This window comes from Cupressus sempervirens, chromosome 3 (assembly GCF_028749045.1).
Source record: "Cupressus sempervirens isolate cs-2001-9-10 chromosome 3, ASM2874904v1, whole genome shotgun sequence".
In the NCBI taxonomy this organism is placed as follows: domain Eukaryota; kingdom Viridiplantae; phylum Streptophyta; class Pinopsida; order Cupressales; family Cupressaceae; genus Cupressus; species Cupressus sempervirens.
The window spans coordinates 697,924,106-697,950,366 of record NC_143120.1 but is presented as its reverse complement, the minus strand read 5'-3'; the positions used below and the strand labels follow the sequence as shown (position 1 = coordinate 697,950,366).

The following is a 26,261-nucleotide window of genomic DNA, read 5'->3' as shown; positions in this document are numbered from 1 at the left end:
GGGGGAAATAGAAGTTTCACCAGTAAAATTAGGTATGCTTTTTAGTGCAGCTACTGGTATATCATGTCTTTGGGCTAACAACAGAGGACTTCCACCATTAAAGATGGAAAAAGGATGAACTCTTGGTTGTGCCATATAAACAAGTGTTCTATTGATGAGTGCTGATGGCAATCTAGGCTGAGTTCAGATAGTAGGAGTAGAGACAGATCTCACAAGTATATTGATTGTTACTCCACCTCTAACTGGTGATAATGAAGCTCTAGCCCTCCTTCTTCTAGGACTTGAAAGTGAGAGTTCTCGATATTGAAAATTACCTCTAGAAGACGCCCTTGTTTCAGCTCTGGGCATGAATTTCTGCAACTTTGGCCTGAAACCAAATTTGTTGATGCTTAGAGTCACCAAGTACTTGATGAATCAGCCTCTTGAAGGCTTGAATACTGAAGCCAGCACTACTTCTTCAGCATTAATCTCAGAAACTCTTTCTTCTTTTGACACATGTAGACATGAAATCTTCTGATATAGGTGTCCCACCAGGCGTGCCAAAAACTGTTGTCACATAGGTTTGCACCCTTGTCCATGGCCTATGCGCGAGGACAACCTAGTGAAACATGGAAACAACCTCCAAGCTGTGGGACTTGAACTACGAGGTTGAGTCTCCGGAGAAGGCCGACTTCCTCTTACTATCAGGGCACACCTATCTATTCTCAGAAGGGAAAGGGAGAAAGAGAGCATCAAAGAAAATCTACCTAGTCTAATCTAAGGCGGTGATGCACCAAGACAGAGTGTTCAGATTCATTCCTGCCCATATATATACTACAAAACCAGAATAACATACAAAAGTCATACACATCCAGGATTATATCGATTGGTAATCACATACAGATCAGAAGAAACCAACCGAATGACACTAGGAAAAGGAGATTTCACTTATGTATTATTCGATAGACCAAAGATAGATACAGTATGCAGATTGTTGATCTCAACAATACACCAATGGGAGGCAAAGTGATGCACATTCACACTGATGGCTGAAAGAGATGATACAGGCTATTACATGGCTCAGAGATAAAGGGGTTTTACACTGCAAGTCTGCAAGCAGTAGCAGAGGAAATCAGGAAGAATCAACCTTCAGAACAGATCACGAAACTGCCTTTATAGATCAGGAACAACTGAAGATTTCCGCGTTACATTCACTTCTTACCTACTGGCATTAACTTCCTGTCTTGAGAATCCAATTGGGGATTTGGATTGACATCCTGGCCTGCATACCGAGAAATCTCATTTCTTCTGAGAAGAGCCTGTAGAAGATAGAAACGGCGCCACAACATTCCCTGACATGGTAGATGGATCGACCGGATGGGTGGAGTGTCCTTATGTCCTGCATTCATTCCTGGTAGGTCTGAAATGATCGTGAAGATCAGATCGCAAGATACGTCGATCGCCTCTGCATTTTGGTTCATGAATCATCCAAGCCTATCAGTTGACCCGATTCCTTATAAGTCGACTAGGCCATGCGGGCCAATCGTAATCCTTTGTCTTGCCACTTGGAGAGTCCTTCTGCGGTTGACCGCCTTCATCAAACTAACCATGCCACCTTATCACCTAACCGCTGGCCATCAGCTAATTGCCACGTCAAAAACCGAAACGCGAGGACACGTGTCTTCTGAGCGCTAACTCGCTATTGTAAAATCCGCGCAGTTCCTCCATAGCGAGATAGCGCCGACCCTAGATTCTTGCAGATCTGATGGTGGAGAATCCACCTCTTAATGCGCTGATTGTATCAAGAAAATCGGCCCCTCGACGCATCTATGTTCTGACTTGGCACACTTGATTGTTTCTGATTCGCCATGGACTCTCTTTCCTGTGACTGGGCCCCATCTGAATCGGCGCCACCTCAATGATGCATCCGACGAGACCTGACCCCACCAACACGTGTCAGTCAGGCGCGATGTCGTCATGGTAAAAATCTCGCAGCTTCACTAAGGTGGCATGGCGCCTACCGTTGATCTCTTCAAATCTGACGGTGGAGAACTTGACCTTCTGTAACCCTTCGTTCCTATTGATTCGCCAGGCCCGCCAAAACGTGGCGTCCCCCTGTTGGTTCGTCAGTCACCCCACCCTATCTGCTTCTGACGGCATGAAATGCAGCCCCGCCAGGACACATGGTGTACAGGCGCTATGTCGCTGATGCTAAAGTCCGGGCAGCTCCTGATGGCGAGATAGCGCCAGCTGTAGATCTTGCAGATCTGACGATCAGAGCGACCTTGTACCTCACTCGTCATCCCTCCTAAAAACTACTGGGCCCGTGGTTGCAGTGTCCTGACATATACACATGGCATCATTCGGTTGGTGAACCTGAGACTTGATCCGTAAGCGGATGGGCGCTATGTCGCCATGATAATATCTGTGCATCTCTGCCATAGCGAGATGGCACCATCCGTTGATGCAATCAAATCTGACGGTGGAGGTCGCAAACCTTGACTGTGCCAACCGTATTGATAGAGACTCCAGCCTAGTTACACGCGGCGGTTCCTCACTGGCCCATCGGAACACCACTGGGCAATCTTGTGACTTGGCCTCACAGGGTGACCACGTGTCGACCAGGCGCCATGTCGCTATGGGAAAATTGAGGTTAAATTTCCATAGCACCATAGTGCCCAACTGATGACGTGTCCCTATCTATGCATGGTTCCTTTTTGATTCGCTGCCGTGACACGGGCTCCGCCAACTGGGTAGATGAGGTACGCAATGGGACCCAATATTTGTCTGAAATTCTCGCCGTTTATTTCCTCCGGCCCGCCAAACTTTATCCGATTGTCACAACATTTTTTTTTTTTGGCCATGTGACCCGCCCGCCGACGTGAGCATCTCCGCCGGGCGCTATGTCACCATGGAGATTTTTCGGTTGGCGTGCGATAGCGCCATAGCGCCTGCAGTGACAAAAAACTTTTCGACCGCCCTCCGTTGTGACCCACCCGCAGGGCCCACCAAACACGCGTCGTTCAGGCACGATGTCGCCGATACTATCTCCCGTGCAACTTTCGATGACGAGATCGCGCCGACCGTCGATCCATCCAAAATCTGACGGTCACAGAACCTTGGCGAGTCGGGGCATTAAAATAACAATTTTTGGCTAACCGTTGAACAGGCTGCGGATTTGAATTTAAATCTTTTTGGCGGTAAAACCAGAGGTAACATTTCCCATAGTTGGGAATCTATCTACACACTTAGATACTCCTCTAATACCACTTGATGAAGGGTGCTCCCCTTAATACCATGAAGGCATAACATAAATAGAGAAATAATGGTAACTTTCAAGAACAAAAAATGAGCTTCTTATTATCTCCAAAAGTATTGAATTATGGTTTCAATACTTGAGGTTGACTGACCTCCAACTAATTATTATTCACATATTTATTACATAGACTATTATAACCAATTTTCAGAAATGAAAGCTCCTAATCTACAACACCTGACTTGCACAAGCTCTAGCCAACCAAGGCTCAATCATACTTTGGAGCCATTTAAGCCTTCAAAATTGAGCTCAAATATTTTGTACCCAAAAACTTCAATAACTTTTGCAATACATATGGTATGACAATGAAGTTCAACTGACAAGGTGATGTAACTAAGATAAACCTCCTCCTATGAAATCAAAACATTTTGAGCTTGTATGACCAATTAACTAAAAATAGAAAGTTTCCAAAAATAGTAACTATGTGCTAAAACAACCCTTATTGAAAAGATAGAAAAATAATAATTTTGGGTGATGCGAGTTTGCCCTTACACCCAGGATTCTATTGCATAACTCTTGAGAAAAAGTATTGAGAGATGTTATCAATCAATTCGTAATTTAGTGAATTTTTTCTAAAGTGGATTGTTGTCCATCTCAGGGCTGTTGTCCTTATCATATTCGTAGGGTTGTTTGCCTCTTGTGTTTCTTGGGGATAATTTCATTGGTAAAATTCTCATGTCAACAAACTTGGATTTGGCTAATAAATTATACAAATGGGATGGGGTATCTTGATTAAACTTTATAAAAATTGGGTTGTACGACCATGCCCATTGCCCAATGATTTACAAAATTTCTCAATTTTTGACATGATATAGCCAATTGAATTAATTTTTTTGACTCAACAAATTGAAAACATTCACCTTCAATTTTTGAAGTGAAATTTTGGACAAACTAAATAATTTACCAGTGATTTTGTAAGATATATTTAGAGGAGGGCCAAAAATTTCCTATTATTTTGTAGATACATGTCACAAACCAATTCCATTTTTTCCAAGCTATGATTCATGGAAATATAATGGACATACCATAATTGCCTAAAAAATGACATAAGACATGTTATCATTATGTAGGATTTTCCAAATATTTGTATACCCTCTAAGCTTCCTACCAAATTCACAAATAAGGATTGGTATAAATGCATTCATAAATCAATGTTATTTTACAAACCTTTATTCAATTGGTTCTCTCAATTTTGATCGATAGAGAAGTCTTAGACTTTCGAGAGCATTTGCAATCATAATTGACACAAATGAGAGTGATTCATTTTTGTAGTGTACTCAGTATTGTGTAGTGTGTTATAATATTATTCTAAATCCATCAAAGGTTACACCTCTATCTATCTATAATTTTCAGTTCATTCCTATTTAGTGGGTAAATGTAACTAGTCAATAGTCGCTTGAGAGACCTTAGACATGATGACATATATTTTATATTGTAGGTCATATGACCAATGAATCATATTTAGATAAATATATGTGATAGTATATTGTCACTTCTTCAACAAGTTAATATCATTTTTTGGCATCCTTTATTTCATTGGAGATGTCAAATATGAATAAGGGTAAGAGTCTCGCATGTGAGGAAAGCTAATAAAAGTTAGCAAAATGTAAAATCTTAGCATCAAACTTTAGTGGAAAATTTTGCGTCCAAAATTAGGAAGCTACATCATCACAAGTATATTTGCAAGATTCCCAACCTACAAGTATTAGTACACCACTTCCACATATTGAAGAAGTTGGTGAACTTGATATCTTTGATGATGATGAATTTGAAGAAGGTTTCAAGTAATTTCCTAGAGTTACTAGAATGATATAATCAACTTGGATGAGAATGTCAGATATGATGATGGTGCAAAAACATGAAAGGGAAAAATGAATTTATACACATAAAAATGATATGGAATTGAAAAAAGATTGGAAACTTTGGGATTGACCATGAATTTTCAAATAGAATAAGCCTCAAAGTATCTATTTGTTGAACCTATAGATAATCCAATTGAAGGTGAACCTCTAGTAGAATGAAGATGCAAGATACACACTAGGATATATAATAAAGGAAAATAGGTTGCAATTAAAAATTGACACCATGGAGAAGCATATGCGTAAAATTTATGAGAAGAAAATCATAGGTGGAGTGAACCAATAAGATGGAAAACAAAGGAAAGACCTCAACATATTAGGAATGCAAAAATATTTGAATTTTAGGGGAAAATATAGATGAAGCTCACTTAATTTTTATTGCATAATTACGAGAAAAAAATCACATAATATTATTTAAAAGTACATGTACAAATTTTAGGATCACAAGTTTAAATATAATCTATCTAGTTTTTCTCAAATGTTGTGTCCATAGAAATATTTTCTATGTTATTGTCTTAGGCTTGATTCTTACATCCTTGAATTTTGAGATAATAGTTTGTAGGCTTTAGGAACATATTCAAGACATCATAATATAGGATCAGAATAAGAGGTCATTTAATAATCTTATCTTTAATCTATATGCATGTACTATAATTGAAGAATGTATAATCAACAAAAAAATCAAACAAAAAATAGATGTACTACTATTAGTTGATGATAATAATTAGGATACATCAATATGTTCTCATAAGAAAATATCATCTCTATGCAATATCATAACTTGTACATATGCTAATACATCATGCACATGATCATTATTTAAAAAGCAATTTCCTAATTCATATGAATTAAAAATTCTTCATTATATATCATTTCGATGACCACCAATGCATTCCATACTATAAATAAGTCAATTATCTTTAAAAAAAGTTAACTTGAACTATTGGAGAGCTACATTTACCTACTCATATGCCTCTCCTTATTTTGATTAAATAATGAATTACTATTTCTTGGATACACTGAATTAAAACAATAGAGACTATAGAAAAATGCATTCTTGCCATTCTTAAACATTACATATTGTTCATCAAATATATAAGTATAACATTATTCATCACATAATTACATGTGATCTATAACACATGAGAGTATTTTCTAAATTTGTTGTACATGTGCAGCAATGTCTACACACTATGCCCCTTCTTATTCTAATTGCTATTTTTGGATACATCGAATTGAAACAATTGATATTGTAGGAAATGCATTCTCACCTTTCTTAAATATTACATATTATTTATCAAAAAATAAAGTATAACATTTATCATCATGTACTCTCATTTGATCTATAAAACACAATTTTCTTTCTCAATTGGATGTACGTGTATCACAATGTCATCTTTAACTTTAATGTACATAACCATTTATATGATTATTTCAACATTTCCTTAGTATTATCATTAGAAGCAAGCAAAAGTGATTCTATAATTTTATAATTGAAATCACCTAGTAATCACCTATGTCTATTTGAATAACACTACTTGAATATCCAACATATTCTATGATTTTCTAGTTATTATTATTTTAAATTCCAGTAAAAATTGAATACAACTATTCTCGCTATGTGTCATGCTAGAGTGAATGTTGCACTAACTAGACAAGTTAACATCCACTAACTTAATAGAACATATTAGTACCAACTTGTTATACTATTAATATTTCCTTATTTTTTAAGGCCTACTTGAGTGGAAAACTAGACCTATATATAGAATTTAGACTATAGTTAAATTAAATTGATAATATGATCTATTAATTGGGAATTGGAATGGAAATGGGGATTGAGAATTAAAATTAAAAATGGGAATGAGAATGGGGATTGGGATTGGGAATTGAGAATTGTAATTACACTCTTGTTTGGTTTACCCATAATTTGATTGGGAATATGTTAATCCCTTGTTTGGTTATACAAAACTGGAATTGAAATAATGTGAAGTTTATATAAGGAGCAACTCTCCAAATACAATATATGCTTTGAGCCCATCTTGGTGGAACTTTGTATAGAAATGGAAGCCTTGAATTAGAAGGCTTAAAAAATATTTTGTCTTGCTCCCCACGTGGCCATGAGAAATCAATCTTTGTAGAAAGACACACACTAGAAGAAATCACAACCACTTTAATAGCCATGTTTATTATTATAGAAGTGACAAAAACATTTAAATATCCACTTCTTGTAGACATTGCAAGAGCATTCCCTATAGTTATAACAAACTTAATCAAAACAAGAAGCAACCACTGAACTGTAATTTTCTCTAGAGCTCATTTCACTTCAACCCTACTTCTCATCGCTTCATTCTTAATTAACCCTTGAAAACATGATGTGTAATTTGTGGGTTTCAAACACTGGATTATCAGGACTTAGCAGCATAAGCACTCACTTGGACCTATATAACACAAATTTCTCCTACATAATACATATATCCTTCAATTGAACAAATAGTTGAAGGTTTTCTCCAAATCTTTATGCATCTGTGTAAAGTGCTCTTGTCAATTATCGTGGATGATCATAAGACAGCCAATACCACCAATTTTTATTACATTTTGAGGCAAATTGTCCACCAAAAGTGAAATTTAATGCAAATTAATATAAAAATATATGAAATTGTACTCTAAATTTTTGAAATGCTAGGTAAAAAAAAGTTATTGTGTTGAAATTTGTAATGTTATCAATGATGTAATATGAATGAGAGTTTGTCTTCTGACCTTAAAATGATACACACGTGTAACCATGAACCTAAAAAGAAATATTAATTTTTGAAATGAAGGGAGGAGCACGAGGAGATTGTTACAGATATTATATTCAAGCTGATAGTGGAGAATATGAATAATTGCAAATGGAGGAAACTAGTGGTTCCCCCCACTATGATTGAACAAAGGATTGCTAGGAATTGGAACCTTCAAGAAGGATTCATGGAGGTTGACAATTCAAAGAAACTTGCTAGAAAAAGGATGAGATGGAGACCTACTAAGGAGAACTAGGTTATACTTAATTTTGATGGTGTCGTGAGAAAGGAGGGCTTGACTAGAGGGGGTATGGTTAGAGATAGTGAGGGAAAAATGCTTTTGGCTTATTTTGGTAATCTAGGGAAAGTCTCAAATAATGTTGCAGAATCTATGATGTTCTTTTGGGGCTTGAAATTGGTTATTAGTGCAGGATGGGAGAATGTGGAGATAGAAGGCAATTCAAAAATTATTATTGAAACTGTGCAAGGAATCATGAAAGAAGGATGGGTGATCAGAAAGGTGATAGAAGATATAAGGCATTTATTACTCATTCTGAAAAGATTGGAGCTGAAGCATATTTTTTAGGAGGGTAATAGGGTGGCATATGAGATAGTGGTGTTAGGTCTCAGTGTGCATGGCCTACATTATTGGAGGGATTTTAGAGTGTTACCAAATTTGGTAAGACTTTTAGCAAATAAGGATTTATCCCATGATTAAGTATAGTTGGAGAGATTTTTTGTACCTTAGTGACAACTCAGTGATGAGTGGATTGATGGGGTTGGAACAATATGGACAGATGACAAGGAATGATGAAACAAGTACTTACAATAATAAATTTTCTTGGTTCAAAAGGGAAAGTATATCAAAGGATGATATGGGTGTATTTTTTATGATTTTCTTATGCATAGCTTCATGCTTGATGCTAAGTAAAAATTCAAATTTCAATAGGTTTTTAATTATTGGGAATGATAGAAAAGAATGGATTTGGGGTAACGATAGTTGGCATGTGATAACTAAGCCAAGATGTGACACCAGAATTCATGGGAGAAAAGACCTTTATGATTACTTAGTGAAACTCATTTTTTCGCATAAGGGTTACTGGATTAATATTTGCATCTGGTTTAGAGTTTTGAAAGAAGAGAGAATTCTAGTGAAGGTTGCAGATATGGGGGGAGATCTTCTACATATTGAGCCTATGATGATTTAGGAAAGTTCCCATAAACCCCTAGTTTGGTACATGTTTAAAGAAGATGGTTTGGTTTTGTTAATGGAGGCGTTGAAAGGCTTTGATGAGAGTTGTTCTCAACAATTTGTTAACTCAAGGGAGGATAGGAAGGTTACTGTTAATGATATTACATTCGAGATTTTTGAGGAAATTATCTCCTTGACGACAGGCTTGGTGATGAAAGGGAGAAAGTGGTAGAAGTTGACTAGGGTTGCTGATGAAACTAGCTTAAATCGCTTCTTTCTTAAGGGTGAAGAACCCATTCACCATTGCAGAGGGCTTTTGTAAGAGAAACTTCTAGACCCTTGGAATGATGTTTGCTTGGTTTTGATGAAGTATTTAACTCTTGAAGGGAGGCATGGTGTTTGTTAGTTTTATCATTTTCCTCTTCTAAATCACTTCCGCCAACGTGATTATATGTTTATTCCATTCTTCCTATTACATGAATTAAAGGATATAGTTTTTGATGTTAAGGAGAAGATGAAAAAGGGGGTTAATTATACTATCCTCCATTAGGGGTTGATGTTCCATCTTTACTAGTTTCACCTGTCCTTGTTACCCCTTAGGATTGTGGAGGTTGATATCTTGTCTCTCCATAACCCCCATCCCCACAATATTCCTCTAAGAATTATTGGCCCTAGTGCTCCTACCCCCCAATCTTCACTTAGTGGGTCCCTTGAGGAGAGCAAGATTTCCCCCCTGGTAAAAAAAATTAATAGAGACAGGGAAGGAGAAGGAATTGGAAGACTTGGAGGATGAGGTGAGAGGTGGTTGGTGAAGATCTAGAAGAATTGTGAATACTAATGCTAAAATGAGGTCCATGATCTCGCAAGAGGAAAATCCATATTTTGAGGAAATGGCCCACCCCAAACAATGAATAAAACAAAAGACTTCAAACTATGATGAGGGGAACAATGAGGAAAATGAGGTGGAAGTAGGTCTAGCTCGGGTGGTGTGACTAAAGGAAGTAAGGAGATGACCCATGTTTTGGCCTCAATTACTATGCGATGTGGACCTCACGCAGGACCAGTTCCTTGACACAATGGAAAGAGCCCCCTCCCCTATGATGCTTTCTTCACCTACTAGGGTGAAACCTAAAGATAAGATTTTATCTAACCCCCCAATTTTGTAGGAAATTGAGAAGGATGTTGTGGAAGGTAACTCAAGTGCTAAATAGGAGGTTCTCGAGGACATTTTCAAGTTGGCTTACAAAGAGCTGAGGGAGAGAGTGCATGACCTAGAGGAAAGAGTTAGAATTTTGGAAAAATTCACCATCAAGGTGACACACATGACAACCACTACTCTACAACTATTGAAGGATAGTCAGGAGGGGGGCTTGACTCACGAAGACTCCAGAATGTTGTTTGACTTCCTAGCTGAGGACTTGGCCAACATCCTCCTTAAGGGGAAGGATGAGAAGAAACCTAATTATAGCCTGCTACCCTTGGCTTCTTGTATTTCATGATTTTCTGGTTACTGAACTTTGTGTGGTTTAAGGCAGTTCTACTTTGTTTATAAACTTTATAGTTTAAGTAGTACTGTTTTAGGCAATAGTAGTAAGTGTTTTGGTAATACTTTTTGTAATGATCCTTCGGGTGTTGTTTTTGCTTGGATTAGAAATAGTATGGGGTAATTTTGTCTGGTGGTAATCTATTGGTTGTATGCCAGTTTGTCTGTTGTAAGGGTCAGCCCCTTTGTTTCAGTTGCTTTTTAATTCAAAAACTAATTCCAATAACAATTATTTTTTGGAATGACATATGGTCATTTTAGGGACGAAATTGGAATATGTATGCTATTTCCTATTATGATTATTTGGGGTACCAAACAGAGAATACATTTCCTATCACTTTCATATGTCCAAAATCATTGATCTGGTTCAGATTATGATGCATCAAATATCTCCCATGCATGCAGATTTATAACTGTCAATTAATGAGATTCATTAGCTCAAACAAAAAATGATCTGTATCACACTCCTTATTAGCCAATAGGCTTTCCTTTTGGAGTCACCTCCAATCAGAAATTGTCTCACGCTAAAAAATAGTTGCCGGCTAATGGTTTTCTGATCATAATTTCCGTCCGGTGAAGTTTTCTCCAATGTAGGTTTTTAAGATGCTCATGATTTACCTATGCTTTGCGTAATTCAAAATGCAACTGTCAACATAATTTTAAAAGGTTATTCATCATATAGTTTTCCCACAAGATCTATGAGGCACTCATCGCAATCCATGAGACAGTATAATGCAATGACTTCGCATTCCATTCTACGAGATGATATCTTGGAAAGTCGCTCTGAAAAATTAATCCATGGGCCTTTCTATTTACTAAATGACGTGAAGACTGTTTTAGATAACTGATTGTTAATTATGGAGGAGGTCCAAGGTGTCCGATAGAACGAAGGTTTGAAACAATGGAAACTTTGTTGCGGTTTGGAGTGTATGCGGCATGTCAACAGAGGACTCTTCAGGCGCTAAACTCTTGCTACTACGTTGGAATGTCATCGCTTTGGAAATCTTCAAGCCTGAGTACTTTGGCGGCTCAAACGTGGCCTCCACCCTTTTCCCTCTCAATCTCTATGACGGGGTTGAGTGCACTTAAACTCTCAGTCTTCAATTTAATCTAATGATAGGTATTCCAAACCCTATAGAGCACTTACAACACAAGGAGGAGTGTTGTTTGCAGTAGATGAGTATGGAAACCTAATAACATGGAGGCTCCACAAAGATTTTGAAGCTTAAACCGTGAAATGGGTTGTAAAAGCTGAGATCTGCGCATGTTGAGATTGATTTCACCAATTTCTTCAACTTCCACTTGTGCAGTCCACACCCAATCGAGCCCTTTTACCAGTCAGGTAATCTTCTTCATGGGTAAGTTGATTTTTTTGATTTAAGGTTACCTTTTAGAGCAAACATATATTAATTTTTGTTTGCATCTGCCAGAAATTCAAATAATACTTTGTAGTGTAAATTCTTGTACTTCTAAGAGTATAAATTTTCCCTAGATATTGTTAATATAGGTGCGATGTTGCATAGCTTTTTTGTCAGGTAAAAAACTATGAAGTTGGATATTAGCATGCTCTAAGCTTTGAAGACAATAATATTCCACAAAATGAACATATAAAATATTACGGATCAATAATCTTGTTGGAATGAAATCTCTTATATAAGAGATGGAAAGGCAAATTTTTGGCAATACTTGCCCACACATGCATGTATATCTCAGATCAGAATATTTGATATATAATGTATCGCTGAAATTGGTTTGAGTGAAGTATTTTTATTTCTCTGTCTAATGATTTAAATCTAAATTTTGTCTCGCACACTTAAAAACTCTCTTTCTAACTTATATTTAACTTATTCTTCAATTCTTTTAATTCTTAAACAAGTGTATTATCTTTCCTTTTAATTTTTGGAAGGGGAAATGAGTCAGTTCTTGTGCTACCTTCTTCTTAGTACCACTTATAAAAAGTCTCAGAAAATGATCACATATATGTACTAATAGACGATGATGCATGTACTAATAGTTGATCATTTTTTAGTTTTCTTGAATGTTGATTGGGGCTTTTAAAAGGTTAGTTTTAAGCTCTTCACTCACCTATGAAGATTCACTGAAAAAATCAACAAATTTTGACATACGGATTAGGAAACGTAGGTGTGCCAAGTTAGCCTAGGCACTACTGGGTCATTTCCCATATAGATATGTATTACATTTCCCCATTTTAAATCTCACATCTCATTTGTAGTCAGATAACTTTGACTACCACCTTTTTGTATTGGTTTGTTTTCAAAATTGAAAAATTTATAATTTTATTATAATTATGGCTAATATCTAGATTTGTTTAAATCAAGATTGTATAAGAACACTTTGTGTTGTATTTTGGAGGATTTGAATTCTATGGGATTCAAATCAAATAATGTTTCAAATCATATATGATGCAGAGCCACACCTTGAAAAACTCAAGAGGAATCAGTCACTCAACTGAGTTGCTTCAAGGGGCATCTACAACCTTCAGGATCACACACTAAAATCAGATTCTTTTAAACAAAACTTTGTAAATAAAATTCTCCAAAATATCTTCTTGCTGCCTTCGGATAGACCCGCACTCAGACATGAATAACTTTCGAACCAAACAATATTTTCTCAATCCAACCATTGATATTTTGCGTAACTAGGTTTCAAACAACATATAAAAATTTGAGAGAAATCCAACGGTGCATTTGGGAGATATTACCCATGCACTGAGACTAATTTTCTGCAAACATACCGAATTCGACCCAAAACTAAAACTTTTTAAATCTTCTGCAAACTATCAACTTGTTTCCAGTGAGAAGATAAGAAAAATCCATTCAAAACTCAGACCATCGAAAACTTGCACAAAGACAAAATGAAAAAAAACATTCCATATCTCTCCAAATTCGATTCGTCTGCTACATAGCCGACTGGCTCTCATTTTAAAACTGACTTTCTTTTCCTAATTAAAGGATGTGAAACGTTTTCTTCTTATTTAGAAAAGAAGAACGTCTTCTATCCAAAAAAAGGATAAGAATCTGAAACATTTTTTCTACCAATATTAGACAGTCGTTTTCTAAATCAGAAATATTCCAAAAACTGCCTACTACCTATTATTGGAATCTGACAATCATTAAAACTATTCTAATTTAAAGAATCTACACCCGGTCCTAGGTGGCTATATCTGGAGAGCTTATCGAACTGCTACTCTAGGTATGCCACCACATGTAGGACGTTATTACAAACTTCAAAAACTAAAAGCATTTAAAACATAACATTAAATTCCCTATTACATTTTCAACAATGTTGCCTCCTATAGCATTTCTCTTCTCTGCCACTGCAGCAATATATTTTAGTAGAAATTTGAATTGGCTTCTTATTTTCTATTTTCCAATATATTGCATTTTATTTTATTAATTATTTTTACTTATAATCTTGATGTAAATATTTAATTTTAAACTTTGAAGCAAATTGTGTAACTCACTCTTTATTTTTTAATATTTTCAATAGAGTATAATAATTATAAGTATTTAGTTGTCAAACTTTTTATATATATTCTTTTATTTTAAAGTAATTTTTGTTTAAAGCTATTAAATATATGATTTCATTCCAATATTTTATAGATAGATATAATCATGTAGCTTATTTACCCTTTGTTTCTAATCCACATTTAATAATAAATAAAGTCTATAGTTTAAAACCCCTCACATTAAAGTTACTTTAACCACAGAGTTTAGTAAACATACATGTTTAAGTTGCTTATGAAGTATGGATGAATTTACTTATGCCCTCATTTATTTTTCAATTATCAACATTTTTAAATAACTAAATTTGAATTAGCTTTTTTTCAATTTTTTTTTTCTTTATAACATATGTTCAAAGTACATAGCTTAGTATCAAAGCCATCTTTAACATTTATTTTGATAATTTCGATGAATTTCGTTATATGTTCATTTGTATTGTAATTCTCAAACTTTTTAAATAACTAGATTTCAATTTGTTTAAAAAAAAAATTATTGTGTTTATACTAAAGTTTTATTGTTTTATTTTTGTCCCTATATTTTACAGACAATAGAATTATGATTGTATGAACCAAATAATTTCTAAAAAAAGTACTCTAAAACAATTTGCATACATCTTTTATGTCTTTATGTATTCACATCTTTATTTTTTGTATAACTTTTATTTATTTATTTTACCATCATAATACAACACTATTTAACTATCTATAATGATACATATGTATAAACCAATACTTTTATACACTTTATTTTGCTATGTAATGTTTCATTTACTCTTTTTATTCAAATACCTTATGGAGGTATCCCTCATGGAGGTATCCCTCGCACCTCCTTTAGATGCAAGTGATAGGTATATTGATGTCAATAAATTAAATGACAGCTAATTCTCAACTTACAACTACTGTCCCATTCTTGCCTTAGCGACTAAATCAATGGGAGAAGACCAAGAAACAACTCACTGTTTCGGTATGATCGCTTGAAAACTTTCATTTTATTTGAAATCGTTGCATCCAATATATACATAGAAACTCTCATTTTAGTTAAAATCGTTGCACCCACTATATCCATAAAAACTTTCATTTTATTTGAAATCGTCGAATGCAATATATCAATAATAAAAATAAAAATTACCATTGGTTGAACGTTCGGAGCAAGAAATGTACAACTAATAAGAACAAAAATTAAATCAAATTAGTTGTTGCAGACGAAGAAAAACATATGGGTTCCTGGCTATAAGTAGTATCATCACAGAATCTGTTTTGCACAGGATCATTAAAGCAGAATCATCACAGAATCTGTTTCTTACAAAGGGTATGAATTTTGGACTGCAGTTGCTTTCGCTTTCGCTAATATAATTATGCAGATTATACACGGGTCTTATTTGTTTTCAATATGCAACCGTTGAATGTTTCATTTTTCATTATTTTTCAAATGTTCGTCTTGACTTATGCAGCGAAGATGATGAAGAGGAAGATGTTGACAATAGCGTTTGCGTTGCTGCTGAGCATGACAATGGCAGACCGCGGTAGGCGCGGTGCATCAACATGTAAACCCAGCAGTTTTTTGAAGGGCAACTCGCACAAGTGCAATCGGCAACACGACTCGGAGTGCTGCAGGTCGGGGGTTCGATACCCACAATTCAAATGCTCGCCGAGAGTGACAGGAAAGACTGGAGGCACGCTGACTTTGAATGGGTTCGAGAGGAACGACGACGGAGGAGGAGCTGCCGCGTGTGATGGAAAGTTCCACAAGGACAGCGACCTCGTAGTGGCCCTTTCAACCGGGTGGTATGCGGGCGGTAGCCGCTGCCACAAGCATATCAAAATCACCAATCCAAAGAATGGAAGAAGTGCGCGGGCCATGGTGGTGGACGAGTGTGACTCTTTCTCTGGGTGTGATGGGGATCATGACTTCCAACCCCCTTGCCAAAACAATATTGTGGATGCTTCTCCCGGCGTATGGAGAGCCTTGGGAGTGGACGACAAGGACGCTGGTCTCATGACCATCACATGGTCCGACGCCTAGCTCTAGCTTATCCCCTTTTCTTCTTTCCCTTCTTCAAATAAACTCAATCGTTCATTACATGTTTTGGTTGGGTCTAGATAATAGATAATAATGGAGTGGTTTCCTTTTGCATTGTAATGGATCGTTTAAATATCACACATTAATGTTTGATTCTTAGGTTAAAAGTGTTAACTATCACATAGTCTCATGCCTAGGTCTAGCTTGTCTTCTTTTCTTTTTGAATGCCACTATCTTCCATATAAAATGTACCATTGATTAAGTTTCAAAAAATAAATATTATAATGGATTATCTTAAAATTTGCATCATTTCATTTTCTTCGTGATCTACATATTTTGTGGTAGAAAACAACAAAAAATAGGAAACAATTCATTGTCTCTTCTTGAAAAAAAAGAGAGCAAGTTTGACTTTTTCTTGTTGTTTTCAGTACATTTTGTAGGGATATTAGCCAATGCCTTTCTTCTTTCTCTTATTCAAATAAACTCAATCATTCATTACATATTTTGGTCTATATAATAATGTATTAGGTTCCTTTGTAGAGTGCACATTGCATTGTAGTTGTACTTGTGAAACTAGTATAGATATATATACCTAGTGAATTTTGATATGATCCACCTCAATAATGAGTACTCATAGAAGATTATCATTTTCATTTGATATCAACCAAGATGGATTTAATAAATGTTCGACAAGGTCTGTTTCTTGTTTTAACAGTGAAAAGGAGTTTCATGTTCTATATTGGGTTTTTCTTGGATCTTTGAAAACGATGCTGATGTAGTTTCTGACACAAATACACGAAATTATTAAAATGACATATCTTCTCAAATAATAATTGGATAAGGAGACTTCAATAATAGAAGTCAAGGGTTTTTATCTTCAAGAGAAGCCTTTCCTCTTTAATTTGTTGATTCCTCATGAAAATAGAACGTTTGAAACAAGAGATTTGCATAAGAAAATAAAATATAGAATAATGGTTTGTATAACTAGAAGGTTACTAGTATAAAAGGATTGAAGCTATTGAGCACACAAATAGACAAAATTTTAACATCCACAAGGATGAACATAGCCTATGGGACACTATTCCTACTACACTGACCTTGTTAATTCAATTTACTTTTTGTGAAGGTTGATGATGAGTACCCCAAACTTCTCAATGTTCTCCTTGTTGAATACTTTATACCATGAGTTATCAGAGAGGATATCCATGAATTTGATATTTTTTTTCTTGCATACCTCACATTCCAAAATGAAGTGTTGATTGGTTTCCACCTTCCTAGAAATGCAAAATGAGCATATTCTCTCTTCCCAGAGCTCTTTTGGTCTCTTCCACCATTTGGTCTCACATCAAAGTTGATGAGAGTTGTTCTTTAGTTGTGCAATAAGAGTCTTCTCTCGAAGGTATAATGGCCTCTATACACTCCTTTTGGCATTGACCACATGTGGGGTTGAACTTGCTCAGTGTAGTAAGTATGTTTCCTAACAAGCCCCTTTCCCCAATTTCTCTTATGAAATTTCTCCATTGCAAATACTTTTATTTCTTTACTATTGGCAGGACACGTGTTGAAATGGATATCCCATTTGGGCATCCACTTGAAGTTTTGCTACATCCAAGTCTTTTTACTTCAACACAAAATATCATCAATGACTACTTTAGACCATCTACTTGCCTCCATCTTTTCAAGTTTCTTAAGATAGCTTATAAGGTGGGCCAAAGCATGAGCCTCAATAGATGTAGCTCCGACTTCACAAAGCATGATATCATAAGGGTTGTGGCTTCGATTTTAATCTTGCCAATAATCCAATGCTTTTGGATCATCTTGATTTGTCTCCATTGTAAGACTGAAATGTTGCTGGCCCATATTTCACAGCCATAAATAACAACAGGTAGAACATGAAGAAACCTAAACGAAGTTTGATTGGTTTTCTAATCCCAAACGTCAAAATCACGACACCTATTTTGCGAATCATAAAGTGCCTTTCAACTTCCCAAAACCCTTTTTTCCCAACAACCATCCCATCTTAGATTTTTGTTGAAGTCAATCACATGGTATTTATACTTTGCTACCTCCTCAACAATGCTGCCCTCAAAGTAGAATTTATGCCGATGCTATTTTTTGTTTTTAGAAAAGACCATAACTATAGCTTTACTAATATTAACTTGCATACCAACCATTTTGTATATGAAAAAGGTGAGAAGGTAAGATCTAAGATTGAATTAACTGGAAGCTTGAGATCTAAGGTGAGAAGGCGAGATCTAAGATGCCATTTGTTAGAAACTAAAATCAATCATAGAGAAAAGCTAGGGCTATTGTGGAGGTCAATGGTGGTTGATTTTGTAATTGAAGTATGTTCAAAGCATGAGAAAACCTACTCAATCATTAGTAAAAAGCCACAATTAGAGAGTAGAGGAAGCTGTAGGGTAGTAAGCACCATAGTATTGAGTTGCTTATTGGTTGTTGTTGTTTGAAAGAAGTTTTTGCAACGTTTAGAAAAAATCCACCCATTGAAATTTTTGTCACAGTTTCAAAGTGATGAGATTGATCCTGAAGATCAAAACTATCTGTATGCAAAAGGTTAGGTGTAATATATATGGAGAAGGAATTTTTGCAAGGTTCCTTACTTGAGCGGACTCACATCACCAAACATCTGTGGTCACATTAGTCTCCAACGTCAATTGGGTGCCCAATCCAGATCACGACAATTGGGAACCCAATTGAGAAAACCCCAAATTGAATTAACCATTGGCACTGCAGAAAAAGTGGATCATATTCAAGCCCTATTATGCATCAATCAGCAAATCACTCGATTGCTGCCTCCTTCCGAGCTCACAGCCTTTGTTCCAATTTGAGGTAGTCTGCGGAAAACTTCGAATGCAAAAGGGTCCCACTTGGCCGTGCGACTATTCAGATCATTCTCTCCCCTGAGCCCCACTACGTATATGGAGGATGATGATAATGATGTTTTCCTCTCCCTGCAAAGTAGACCACTCACAATCCATAATTTACTGATTATGGTATGAATCTGATATAATTTTGTATTCTTCTTTTCTAGAGACTGCTGTTATGATAATGACAGATATAAAACAACTATTATTTGCAACTTGTGAGCGAGATGTATTCAGATTTAATTCTAAAGACTGAGAGTATTCATTGCCTTGTGATTATGATAATCTGCAGTCTTAGAATGCTATTTTATATGAGAAGGGCATGCCCACATAGAGGCACGCATGCGATAACAAAGCAACAGTTAATAAGACTACCGATAGTCATATATAATCGGTGATACCAATAACCGATACTTCAAGCACCGATTATTGTTAGAACACTATTTTCATTCAATCGGATATATAATGATGATCGGTCTTTTGTTATTTGGTAAATTGCTATATATATATATATATATTCAATTAATATTTTACTATTAGATTTATCATTGATTAACAAATGTTAAATGTACTCGTCTAAGTTTTTTTCAGCTAATTATGAGGCTAACATTCTCAACAAGCAGTCCAAGCAAAGGAGAAGATCTCCAATTCCTTTTACTTTCATATCTCTAAATGATGCACTTCCTTGAAGAGTGGAGGGGATCTGGTAATCCTTGTGTTGAATTCAATACCTTATTTTGTGACAAGAGAAAATCACATTTCCCTAGGCAAGGATCCAAACATAGAAGAGAGTTCAACAAATCATAGTATAAGGTGACAACACTCTTCCCCACCTAATTTCGTTCCAATAGAAGAAAATTCAAATTGTAAACCAATTAAAGTGAAGGATCTAGGGAATCTTCGAGTTCCATCAAAGCTTTGGCAATTTGGTAAGGGAGAAATTAAATTAATATGGTAAATTGGTGGAATGATGTCTTTATGATCTGGTAGGTATAGCTTATATTGAATCTGATTATTGCTGTATTTAATGCAATTTAGAAGTCTTTAAGAACTTCTTAGTAGAAGAAGATATGATCTTGTTTGGAAGATCCTCATTTTTATTCTTTGATTGCCCCACTTCCTTGAACCATAAGGACTGTGTCCTACTGAGAAAGGTTGTTTGGTTCAATTTGGGGTAATCCCCCAATTTCCCTCTAGAACATGGATGTTTTGAATCATTTTGGCAATTGCTTCAAGCATTTTTTAGGGCCAGTTATCCCTTGTTCCTCTCATGAGGAGTGCTTAATTCTTATCCCTTTTAAACCCCTCTCATCTATTTCAAAATTTACACTCCATGACGATCATACTTTTTATAGTATTTCCACAAAATCTACTAGGGCATTATAGAGGATAGCAAAGTTTCTTTGATTGGAAAATTTTCCTCCCCCTAATCCATTATGCAATCTTCCAAACTCACAGAACGGATTTCCTCCATACGTCATGCAACTACAGACCACATCTCAACAATACAAGATGGACCAGTTCATAAAGGAATGACACCCATCATCTTGAAGGAAAACAGTTCGAACCTTCCCCCTATTGGTCAAACCTCCCCATCCCCAGCTACGCAATGTATCGTTATTTCTGAAAAAAAATGGAGATGGCTGGTTCTTCCCCCCTCCTTTGATTGACCTAGAAGGTAGTGAGTTTACTAGACCCTCAAACCATTTGAATCAACCTCTCCCCTTTGATCTCTCCCTCCTAGATATGGACTTACCACTCTCGCTCCTTGAATTATTCCCCTCCTTATCCATTAGCCCATAATCCTCTTATTTCCCATCCCACCACCTAGAGAAGCATTTTAGACACAACTACCAAAGAGGAAGCTAGAGAAATTATCAACTCTCTCCAAACTAGACTCCTACAACTCAATTACTTAATGGGGGAATTTACATACATCATTAAAGAAATTCAACAAGAACTTCTTAGGTGGAAACCATTTGAAGCTAAGGTGTCTATCTCCAAATCTATGCTACACATAACTCCTCAGAAACATAGTGACAATGAACAACTTCCAATGGAGCTCAAATATGTCTATGATATTATGGGTATAAATAAATGGAAAATTGAGAAGATGTTATATGTTCCTCTCCAGATAAGATAATCCAATCTACATGCATGATCGATTCTAGTCCCTCTCTAGATTCACAACTAGGAATAGACAATCAAATACCAGATTCTCCCCCCCCCCCTGCCCGCCATCTTGGAATAGAAGAAACCAACCAATGGAAAAACACTCCAAATTGTGGCAAAATATCTAGAAAATTTGGTAGAAAATCTAAATTTGATCTCAGGAAAATGGACATTGAAGTTGGGAATCAAGGTAAACTTACTTCATTATTTTAAAATGGGAAGGGGAAGGGCCTTTCACCCTCTCAATGATCATTACATCTTGGAATATTAGGGGCGACAATGCCCCAAATAGACAATGTTTGTTAAAACACAACCTTAAAAACTTTAGTTATAACGCAATCCTCCTTCAAGAAACTAAACTCACCTGCATGGAGGAACTAAAAAGGCTTGGCAAGAAACTAGGTATGTGGAAAGTGTGGGGCCACCTAGTTATTTCAACATCAGGGGGTTTATGTTTTATTTGGAACCTGAAAAAGGTTATCTTCACCCCCATCTCTTCTCAACCAAACTAGATGTATGGCCTAGTTAAAAGCTACTTTTCCAACCAAACCTTCACCCTTCTTGGCATCTATGGCCTTGCGTCCTCATTTGGGAAACTTGTAGTATGGAGTGAAATCATTAATTTTCTCTCTATAATCCAAGAGAGCTATGCCATTTTGGTTGGGGATTTTTGATGTTATCGCTGATCTAGATGAAAAGATTCATGGTATCAGATGCTTAAGACAATCTTCCAGAGACTTCAATAATCTGATCATCTCTTTGATATTAAAACTAACAATGGAATCCACACCTAGAACAATAAGAGGGCAAGCCTAGAGTTCATTGTGGAAAGGTTGGATAGGTTTTTATTCGCTAGTGACTTGGCCTCTTTTAACCATAACCTTTCAGCTAAAATCATCACCACATCACGATCAAAGCATCTCCTCATCAAATTAACCATTGTTGAAATGGCCAAACCAAACAGGACCCCCTTCAAATGTGAAAAGATGTGGTTAGAAGATATTAACTTTCTTTCCCTTTTGGAATAATGGTGGAATGAAACAATTATTGAGAGCCGAGAATGCATTGCTTTGTCTCAAAACTTAAATGTCTCAAAACTAAGATTACTGAGTGGAATAAGCAATACTTTACGAACATCTTAAAACTCAGATTAATGAGAGATTTCTTCGCTTTCGTAAATCCAAATTATGATGCATCGAGATTCTCCTACGCATGCACATTTATAACCGTCAATTAACGAGATTCATTAGCTCAAACGAAAAATGAGTAGTATCACTCTCCATATTTATTATATTGATGTCAATAAATTAGATGACAACTAATTCTTAACTTACAACTACTGTCCGATTCTTTCCGTAGCAGAAGACCCGTCCAAGAAACAGCTCACTGTTTTGGTATGATCGCTTAAAAACTTTCATTTTATTTGAAATCGTTGCACCCAATTAATCCATATAAACTGTCGTTTTAGTCAAAATCGTTGCAACCAATATATCCATAAAAACTTCCATTTTACTTGAATCGTTGCATCCAATTTATCAATAAAAGTTAGCATTGATCGGACGTTCGGAGCAAGAAATGTACAGCAATCTAAAACTAATAAGAACAATAATTAAATCAAATTAGGCGTTGCAAACGAAGAAAAACATATGGGGTTCTGGCTACAAGTAGTATCATCACTGAATCTGTTTCGCACAGGATCATTAAAGTAGAATCATCACAGAATCTGTCTCTTACAAAGGGTCTTAAGTTTGGACTGCAGCTGCTTTCGCTTTCGCTAATATAATTATGCAGAATCTGTCTCTTATTTGTTTTCAATATGCAACCTTTGAATGTTTCATTTTTCATTATTCTTCACTTCTGAATAATTCCAGTTCAAATGTTTGTCTTGGCTTACGCAGCGAAGATGATGAAGAGGAAGATGTTAACAATAGCGTTTGCGTTGCTGCTGAGCATGACAATGGCGGAACGTGGTAGGCGCGGTGCATCAACATGTAAACCCAGCAGTTTTTTGAAGGGCAACTCGCACAAGTGCAATCGGCAACACGACTCGGAGTGCTGCAGGTCGGGGTTTCGATACCCACAATTCAAATGCTCGCCGAGAGTGACAGGAAAGACTGGAGGCACGCTGACTTTGAACTGCTACAAGGTTTGGCCTTTGGTGGTGCCATGAATGTTAAGTATTTCTTGTATTTGGCTTTGATATAGTTGAAACTGGGTTCAGAATAGCCATGGCACCTTGGATGATTTATAGTGGGCAGATCATCCGACCACATAACCCCATCATTGATATAGAATGGATTTTTTATGTGTTCACGAACAATTGCACATGAACTGTACCAAAACCAGTACCATTTCTGCGTTATTTTAATGGCAGGATGAGAAAATGTCTTCTCAGAGGACACCCTACACATATTTCGTAATTTGTTTAAAAGATAAACAATTGGGTGTCAAATAAATCTCGAAACAAAGTACACGTATGTCCAACAGAATCTTTCTCAGCAGACAATACAACTGGCAGCGGACATATTAATGTTGTGTGCTTGCCCTTCGAGCTATTCGTGAGAAAACATGCCAGCTTACATTAGCTGTAATAAATCTTATACCAAATCAAATGAAAATAAGTTCAATTTGGGTATCAAGTTTTCAAAAAACAGTATGAAGAAGACACCTATATTATCGGGAATATCTAACTCACTCAATACCCCTTAGACCTTTTCCCTTGCATGAGGATGTCACTTGTTTAGGTTGTTTTAGGGTTTTTATAGATTTTGCCATCACACCAAAAACACGTATTGATAGTGGAGAGGGATCTCATCGGGGATATAGTCACTACGCCGACACCCCCCACATGATGGAGTTGGATACCACCATTTATCATGTGGGATTTGCACCCACTACATACTATTTTGATTATCCAAGCCTACGCAAACGAAGGGTCAAAGGGCTTGAGGGACTCGAACTAGTAACCTATGCTCTAATACCATGTAGATTTTTCCATCAAACCAAAAGCATGTATTGATAGTGGAGAGAGATCTCATCGGGGATATAGTCGCTATGCCAACAGTTTTCACTTAGACTTTATATCATCATCCTTTCCCACTAGAGAGATTTTTCTTACAATTTATATCTTTACAATATTTAAAATGGCATCATCATTCTATACACATACTTAATCAAGCCTAGTTTTTGGATAACATTATTTATGGAAAGCCTAGTTCGAGAGGAACAAAGACGGAGGAGGAGCTGCCTCGTGTCATGGCAAGTTCTACGAGAACTAGGACCTTGTATGTGGGTGGTAGGCGATGCCACAAGCATGTCAAAATCACCAATCCAAAGAATGGAAGAGGTGCGTGGGCCATGGTGGTGGACGAATGTGACTCTTTCTCTGGGTGTGATGGGGATCATGAATTCCAACCCCCTTGCCAAAACAATATTGTGGATGCTCCTTTGGGTGTGTGGAGAGCCTTGGGAATGGACGATAAGGATGCTGGTCTCATGACCATCACATGGTCTGATGCCTAGGTCTAGCTTATCCTCTTCTATTCTTTCCCTTCTTCAAATAAGCTCAATCATTCATGACATATTTGGGTTTTTTTTGGTCTAGATAATGAAGTAGTGGTTTCCTTTGTGTTATAAATATTGCATTGTAGTGGACCGTTTAAATATTGTTTAATAATGATTAAAAGTGTTAAATATCACATGGTCTGACACCTAGATCTAGCTTGTCTTCTTTTCTTTTTGAATGTCGCTATCCTATATATAAAATGTATTGTTGATTAAGTTTCAAAAAATAAAAAAATACAATGGATTATCTTGAAATTTTCATCATTTTGTGTTCTTCATGATCTACATATTTTGTGGTAGAAAACAACAAAAATAAATTGGAAAAAATTCATTGTATTTTCTTGAAGAAAAAGAAAACAAGTTTGACTTTCTATTGTCTTCTTTAGTATATTTTCTGGGGAGATTAGCCAATGTCTCTCTTCTTTCTCTTATTCAAATAAACTCAATCATTCATTACATATTTTTGTCTATATAATAATATACTAGTTTCTTTGCATAGTACACATTGCATTGTAGTTGTACTTGTGAAACTAGTATACATATATATATACCTAGTGAATTTTGATATGATCCACCTCAATAATGAATACTCATAGAAGATTATCATTGTCATTTGATATCAACCAAGATGGATTTAATAAATGTTCAACAAGATTTGTTTCTAGTTTGAATGATGAAAAGGAGTTTCATGTTCTATGTTGGTTTTTTCTTGGATCTTTGAGAATGACGCAAATGTAGTTTCTGACACAAATATATCAAATTATTAAAATGGCATAGCTTCTCAAACAAATTGGATAAGGAGGTTTCAATAATAGAAATCAAGGGGTTTTATCTTCAAGAGAAGACTTTCCTCTTTAGTTTTTTGACTCTTGAAAATAGAATGGTTGAAACAAGAAATTTGCATGAGAAAATAAAATATAGAATAGTGGTTTGTATAACTAGAAGGTTGCCAATATAAAAGGATTGAAGCTACTAAGCACATAGATAGATAAGATTTTAACATCCAAGAGGAAAGCCTATGAGACACTATTCCATGAAGAAAAGAAGATGAAGTTTGCATGCACAAAATTAAAAGGACATACAATGATATGGTGGGATCAACTCTAGAAGGAACAAACCAAAAAACAAAAGGACAAGATAAAAACATGGAGCAAGATGGAGAAAAAGCTTGAAGAAAAGTTCTTACCCTTGGATTACTCACAAACTTTGTTTCATAAGTTTTAGAATTTGAAGCAAAATTTTTCTTTTGTACAAGAGTACACAAATGAGTTCTATAAGTTATCCATGAGAATAAAGCATTAAGAGGATGATGAGCAGGTGGTTGCTAGATACATGAATGGCCTTAAATTCTCTATCCAAGATGAACTGAGCATGCATCATGTTAACAGTATTGAGGAAGCCTATCAGTTAGCTCCAAAGGCTAAAGAAAAC

At 36.0% G+C, this 26,261-nt stretch overlaps 2 pseudogenes; both read left to right on the top strand.

Annotated features, from left to right (window-relative positions):
• Window positions 1-1,989: 1,989 nt before the first annotated feature.
• Window positions 1,990-16,212, top strand: LOC149568655 (kiwellin-1 pseudogene; annotated as a pseudogene).
• Window positions 16,213-23,169: 6,957 nt separating this feature from the next.
• On the top strand, window positions 23,170-24,788 carry LOC149568654 (kiwellin-1 pseudogene; annotated as a pseudogene).
• Window positions 24,789-26,261: the final 1,473 nt, after the last annotated feature.